At 40.5% G+C, this 7,168-nt stretch overlaps 1 long non-coding RNA gene across 1 annotated transcript; it reads right to left on the bottom strand.

Annotated features, from left to right (window-relative positions):
• Nucleotides 1-545: 545 nt before the first annotated feature.
• LOC119781321 lies at nucleotides 546-1,405 on the bottom strand. Its single transcript, XR_005280523.1, has 3 exons — nucleotides 1,374-1,405; nucleotides 803-896; nucleotides 546-597 (listed from the first exon to the last, which is right to left on the bottom strand). It is a non-coding gene; the product is annotated as an uncharacterized LOC119781321 (long non-coding RNA).
• Between the last annotated feature and the right edge of the window lie 5,763 nt (nucleotides 1,406-7,168).

Below are 7,168 nucleotides of genomic sequence, written 5' to 3' on the forward strand. Positions count from 1 at the left end.
CCCAGCCTCTGCAGCACCTGGCCCTGGTGTGTCCTCAGGGATGGAGGCAATTAGGACAGGTGGGGCAACAGAGGGCCTCTGTCCTAATACCTCATCCATGAGGACAAACCAGGGCCAGGTGGCAGCAGTAGGCTTCCCACTGACACCCTGCCCTGTCCCTGGATCTTTGCACTCCTATAGTAGAGGAAAACAATTTTTGTCAACAGATGCAATTTTATGTAGTGTTTCTTTAAAGCTAGAAAAAAGGAATGTTTCATGATTTGGATAGATTAATGACATTCTACAGAAAAAGAGACGACTTTGGAATAATAACTTTGAGATGACTTTTTTCAAGCTAATTCAAAGTGTAAATGAACCTGAATATATTATATGTAAGATGTCATTTCCCTACACATTTACACACACATCTATATATATATATATATATATATATATATATATATATATATATATATATATATATATATATATATATGTGTGTATTTCATTACGTTATCCAAACCTGAACATACTTTGTATTTTTTTTAGGTTTTCCCCTTTTTTTTGGCCTGTTGTGGCTCAACTTTTCCCTCCAGGCCCATTTTCTGCAGGATTGTTCTAAACAAGAGAAATGAGAAGAGATAAACACACTAGGATCACTTCTATCACAAATATAAGATTGATAAAAAGGGGCATCTGGGCATCATATCATGTGATCAAAAGATTATATTTGTACGTTGGTGTTTGAACAGGACTTCTTTTATCATGTGTGACTTTTACATAGAAATGCAACATGTAGATGGAATTATGCCTCAACTCTTACCTCCAACCAACTGCTGCAGTATTTTTGGCGCCGGTAAAAAGGTGGTCATTTTGCCCACGGAGTTTGATCAACTCCTCTGTCTGCTCCCTGCTCCCTGGAACAAAATGACATGTAAAGCATATTTCTGATAAGTCAACATGCAAAATGACTATTCTGTATAATTACACCGGCATTGTTCTTCAAGTGAATTATACTTTAAACCTTATTTTACTGTACTGTAAAATAACTATACATTATTGAGTATTAAAACAAAATGTTTACAGTATTAACAGCCCAGTACAGCTGGACTCATGTTATTTCTTCAGCTGCATTAAGCTTTGACAGTTCTAATCCTGTGTAATAAACTGTATGAGAATAAATAATTCCGATTAGTGAGGGCTATCAGCAAAGTTACAAGATGTAGGTTAATAATTGTGACATTTTTATGAAGGCTTTCAATTGTTGTTGAGCGTCTCGTATCAACAGGTTAGCTTTAAGCTTTAGCTTTAGCTGGTCTACACATCCCGGTGGCTCCGTTACCGTCATGTATTTTAATACATGTTCAGTAAAATAAAACAAAAATAATACTCACATTTAAAAGTGTACTCCATCTTACTACTGCCGCCGCTGCTACTGCTTTCCATTTTTTCCGCCTTTTTTTTCTCTCTTCTTCTTCTTCTTCTTTTTCTTCAACTAAAAAAAAAAAAAAAAAAAAAAAAAAGCGCGCAAAGCACCTCGGGAAATCTAGTGGGAGGCGAGGCCACTAAGGACGGTAGCGATGCATCCTCAGAATTCGGGGAAAAGGAGGACGCATTTTGAGGCTGCATTTTAAGCGTCCTCAGAATTTTTGCCAAATGGGACGGCCTCCGCGCAGCGTTGTGACGTCACCGGCCTCAAAATGCGTCCTACCAAGTATGCAGCCTGCGAATTGAGACGCAGCCACAGACGTCCATCAACACTGGGACGGAACTCAATGGGAAAGGAAATGATTCTTATTTCTTATTTCAACCGTTGTGTATATTAGCTGGGACATACACTATATTGCCAAAAGTATTTGCTCACCTGCCTTGACTCACATATGAGCTTAAGTGACATCCCGTTCCTAATCCATAGGGTTCAATATGACGTCGGTCCACCCTTTGCAGCTAGAACAGCTTCAACTCTTCTGGGAAGGCTGTCCACAAGGTTTAGGAGTGTGTTTATGGGAATTTTTGACCATTCTTCCAGAAGCGCATTTGTGAGGTCGCACACTGATGTTGGACGAGAAGGCCTGGCTCTCAGTCTCCGCTCTAATTCATCCCAAAGGTGTTCTATCGGGTTGAGGTCAGGACTCTGTGCAGGCCAGTCAAGTTCATCCACACCAGACTCTGTCATCCATGTCTTTATGGACCTTGCTTTGTGCACTGGTGCACAGTCATGTTGGAAGAGGAAGGGGCCAGCTCCAAACTGTTCCCACAAAGTTGGGAGCATGGAATTGTCCAAAATGTCTTGGTATGCTGAAGCATTCAGAGTTCCTTTCACTGGAACTAAGGGGCCAAGCCCAGCTCCTGAAAAACAACCCCACACCATAATCCCCCCTCCACCAAACTTTACACTTGGCACAATGCAGTCAGACAAGTACCGTTCTCCTGGCAACCGCCAAACCCAGACCCGTCCATCAGATTGCCAGATGGAGAAGCGCGATTCGTCACTCCAGAGAACGCGTCTCCACTGCTCTAGAGTCCAGTGGCGGCGTGCTTTACACCACCGCATCCGACGCTTTGCATTGCACTTGGTGATGTATGGCTTGGATGCAGCTGCTCGACCATGGAAACCCATTCCATGAAGCTCTCTGCGCACTGTTCTTGAGCTAATCTGAAGGCCACATGAAGTTTGGAGGTCTGTAGTGATTGACTCTGCAGAAAGTTGGCGACCTCTTCGCACTATGCGCGTCAGCATCCGCTGACCCCGCTCCGTCAGTTTACGTGGCCTACCACTTCGTGGCTGAGTTGCTGTCGTTCCCAAACACTTCCATTTTCTTATAATACAGCTGACAGTTGACTGTGGAATATTTAGGAGCGAGGAAATTTCACGACTGGATTTGTTGCACAGGTGGCATCCTATCACAGTTCCACGCTGGAATTCACTGAGCTCCTGAGAGCGACCCATTCTTTCACAAATGTTTGTAAAAACAGTCTGCATGCCTAGGTGCTTGAATTTATACACCTGTGGCCATGGAAGTGATTGGAACACCTGATTCCAATAATTTGGATGGGTGAGCAAATACTTTTGGCAATATAGTGTATGAATCAGGATGCTATGACCAAAAAAACAAAGATTGACAGATGGACGTTGATATATGATTGGCCAAATTTAGGTGTTCAGGCTGACGCATAACTGACTGTCCTGAACAAAATAGCCAAAAAAAAAACACAGATTTTAAGATGGGATTTTTTTTTTAGAATGAAAATTATTTGACATTTAAATATGATTCCCCTCCAACTTTAAAGGAGGAGGAAAAGAACTGAAAAGGAAGAAATTAATTCTTCCTCAAATATTCATTCAGTTTTTGTTCATTTTTTGACCAATCAATAGTAAAAAAAAAAAAGATCCATACAGAAAAAAGTAGATTTCTGTTCACTTCATTTCTGAGACAAAACAAGGCTGTTTGACCTTTCCTACTTGTAATCTGACCCCCTGTCTTCTTCATCTGTTATATATTTTTGACTGGAAGGAATATTGTTTACGTCTAAATGCAGAGTCAGCTCAGGTTGAGGAATGTGGACTGCTCATAGATGTCCTCAGAGATTCCTGATGGATGCTGCAAAGAAGGGAGTGATAACAAAATGTAGGCCTCAGTCCGATGGAGAAGAGCTTCCTCTTTAGGGTTCTGGAGAAACAAATCAGACTTTATGCTTAAAATGGAACGGTGGACCATATTTTTTTTTACCAGTCTTGTAGTTCTGAATTTTTGTGTTTGAGGTTTGTGGTTTGAGAATAACTTTCTCTTTCTCAGATTTGGTTTATAAATATTTTTTTCTTTTTTTTACATTCACTCTGTCAAATTGTATTTTTTAAGATTTATATTTTCAATTTCCTTTTTCTTCAAGAACATAACTGTATTAAAATGAGATGTTTTAATTTCTTGTCTTTAAATTTTAGTTTTTCAGATTGCCCCCCCAAACACCCGGCCTTATTTAGACGTCAGTTTTTAGGCTAAATCTGGTCGGTCGTCATAGTCTGGATTTAGTCATTGTTGAAAATTGGGCTGCGGTTGGTTGATCTGATTTTGTCCCACTTTATTCCAGTAATAGACGTTAAAAAGACATTTTTCAAATCTTTTTATTTATTTTTTTATCATTTCTGCAATCTGAAAGTTAGGCTTTCACTTTTCAACCAAATGTAGATGTTGTTTGGATGTAATTCATGTCAATATTTGCTTGTCGGGTGAGTTTAACTAATCACAATCATTTCAAATTACACACTGGAAAAAATATGTTTCTCAAATAAAAAAAAATATGTCCAGATATTACATCTTAAATATTTGACTTCACAGAATCTGAATTTAATAATTTGTTATGACCTGATTATTTTAAGTTGATGTAAACAATATTACTGCACTCGACCCGACTTTAAATCTTTGCCCTGTTCCAAATAATTTTCTGAACATTTCAGTTGATGAACCAACGTAATATATTGAAATTATACCACCCTAATGTACAAACTTTTAACTAAATAAATATGAACTAATGTTCATATTGACACCAGTTAATTAATTTAAACATAACCAAATCGGCAAGTGGTAGCAGTTAGCATCTGTCGCTAACACGCTCGCCACAACAGCCCTCCTGCTCTTTATAACATGACATTGGAGGCTCCGCTGCCAGTGACGGCCGGGTATCCAGTATTTAACTCGAATAAAACTCTAAACTGTACCTTCAAGCAATGTTTGCTTATGTTAGCCGAGGACTCTCGGCTAGCTAACGTTAGCGATTCATTGTCATCACATTATCCGTAAATGCATGAAACCTTTCAGACGTCAGCTAGTTAATATTAGCTAGTTAACTGGTTAGCTATTACATTGGTTATATGTAACTGCTTTGCTGCTTATGTTTATTTATGGGCGATTCACATGTGACTCAAACAACAACAAAAATACCTGCAGGTCATGAATAAATATATACATATTGAGAGAAATCAAAAACTTTGTTTTGGGTCCTTACATGTAATCAAACTCGATGTCTTAAAATAAAAAAAGAATGAGTTATACAATCAACTCAATAATTTTATCCAGTTTACAGTGGCAGTCATTAGTTTGAGTAAACAGCTATATGCTAATTGTTTTTCATTGCAAAGCTCTACACTTCGAGCCGAATACAAACGTTCATTATTTACTCACACATTGACAAAAATGTTGCTAACTTCCATGCAGACTAACAGAATTGCGCCATTGCTCCTCACCCTAGAGGAAAGCCCGCCAAGGGAAGTGAGGAGAATAGAAATGGAAAACAGAGTTTGTGAGGAGCGCAGTCTGTAAAACTCAATCTGAAAATGGGAAATACCAAAAAATAAGACTGAAAACATTGCATTTGTAAAAATCGATTTAAGATCAGAGAAAACAGAAATAACTCCTACAACCATTATTTACAGTTTTCACAAGTTTCATTTCTGAATTGCAGTTTTTTCAAATGGTCATTTAGAAAACATGTTCTTCATTTGCAACAAAATTTAACTAAATTCACTCCATAAAGTGGAAGATGGATAAAGGGTTTCCGGTCTGCAGTAATGAGGGTGCAGCTTTGGACCGTTCATTATGTCGAAGAATTTTCTCAGCCAAATAACAAAGCTTCTGATTTGCCTCTCTGTCATTCGGGGTTCATATGCAGAGGTGCAGTAATGCTCCGGTCTGTAACGGTAAAGAAAGAGACAATCCAAAAGGTCAAACTCTATTTTTTTCTTTTCTGTCTCTCACCTTTGGTTAAAAGAATCATGACCCAAGGTCAAGATAGAAGCAGCCGATTCAAGTTTCGTCTGTAGGTTGGATGAGCCTCAGAGAGCGGAGGAGCCTGAAGTACAGCTGCTGCTTCTCTGTATTAAAAGGAGTCACTGGTTTGGGAATCTTATCAGGATTCCTCCTGGGCTTTTCCTCTTGTTAGGTTTTTCCAGGCGTGTCCCACTGAGATAAGGCCCCAGGATAGACCTAGATTTTTCAGACAGCTTAATCTCTCCTGCCGGAGCTCCTTAAGGTGCCTCGGGTTAAGCTGAAGAGTGTTTTTCTTAGGAAAGCTATGTTTGAGGTTATAATTCTAAACCTGCGTACCTTTCTGTATTTAATTTATGAGGGAATTGGATTTTAACAGTGTGCATAAAAGCAATTCAATTTATATAACGCCAATTCACAACACGTCATCTCAAGTCCCTTTACAGTTCACCGGATCATACAGTCAAATTAATTCCAAGTTTTCTATCTAAGGAAAACTAGTTGATTGCATCGACTCATTCACTCTTCAGCAATCCCTCACACTAAGCATGCTTGTCGTATATAAGTAATAAACCTGCTGAATAATGTTAGGATAAAATTTAAACCAGGGATTCCCAAACATTTCAGCCCTTGACCCCAAAAATAATAATGCAACAGACTGCTGACTGGGAGGGATGGAGGTATAAAGGTTCGACTGCTGGGCCGCTGACTGGACCGGACTTTAGCAGAGAGCCATGAGCCGCCCTTCCTCAGCTGAGGGAGGGGGACTGGGGGCCGGTAAGGCAGGCAGGGGGAAAGCACGGGGCCGTCTGTGTCGAGGCTACAGTCACTGGGTCGGATTCGGTCGCTCCATCCCCCGCTGGCTCCCCACCCAATGGGTTCCCGTATCAGCCCTGGAGCTGACGGCTCGGTTCAAATGCCCGGTGTGTTTCGACTACGTGCTAGGGGTGTGAATAATAATCGTTTTGTATTGATGCATCGATCCAACAGCCGACGATCCGATGCATCGACACGTCCGCAAAAGAATCGATTCATGTTTTTTTGTTCCTCCGGTCTATTTTTATCCATTTGCTCCTGGCGTAATTCTCCTCCCGTGCTGCGGTGGCGCTAAACCTATTTTGCCCTCCTACCTTGATTCCTGGTTATACTCTTACAGCAGTGTGTTATACTAAGCTTGACACAGACATTTTTAAATTATGCTCTATATTGAAGCGTGGTCTGCTCTATACACTGTGGGACTAGATACGGCCGAGACGGCGAGGAAGTGGGGGCGAGTTTAGTCCGACGACGGAGGGACATGAGGGCCAAAAAGAGCGGAGATCCAGGTGGAAAAAGGGTCCCAGAGTTCTGGCACACCTCACTCTTCTAGCCGGTCAAACTTCGCGAGTTGTTTTCCGCAATATTGGTCATAAAAACAAAACAAGCCG

Source organism: Cyprinodon tularosa, unplaced genomic scaffold (assembly GCF_016077235.1).
Source record: "Cyprinodon tularosa strain WSP-4 unplaced genomic scaffold, ASM1607723v1 ctg175, whole genome shotgun sequence".
Classification (NCBI taxonomy): domain Eukaryota; kingdom Metazoa; phylum Chordata; class Actinopteri; order Cyprinodontiformes; family Cyprinodontidae; genus Cyprinodon; species Cyprinodon tularosa.